Source organism: Sinocyclocheilus rhinocerous, unplaced genomic scaffold (assembly GCF_001515625.1).
Source record: "Sinocyclocheilus rhinocerous isolate Xijiao unplaced genomic scaffold, SAMN03320098_v1.1 scaffold738, whole genome shotgun sequence".
NCBI lineage: Eukaryota > Metazoa > Chordata > Actinopteri > Cypriniformes > Cyprinidae > Sinocyclocheilus > Sinocyclocheilus rhinocerous.
In genome coordinates, this window is record NW_015633949.1 from 912,353 (window position 1) to 912,702 (window position 350).

The window sequence follows — 350 nt, forward strand, 5'->3', positions numbered from 1 at the left end:
CCATTTGAAACAAGATAAATGGTCTATGCTTAATTTCATGAAGTGTGCGATTAACCACAGAAAACTGTGTGATTAATTACATAAAAAAAAAAATAAATATATATATATATATATAACTTTTTATTTATTTTTTTATTAACAGCAAATCAAGCAAGGTTGTATTCAAGGTCTGCCAGCCTAGAGACAGTAGGGGAAAAAAGCAAGACACAAAGACACACACACACATACACACAGAGTGAGTGAGTGAGTGAGTGAGAGAGAGAGAGAGAGAGATCAATCGAGCTCCACACACCAAGAATATATCAACCACTAAACCAACACATGGTAATGTCAGATTATTTTGGGGTGGG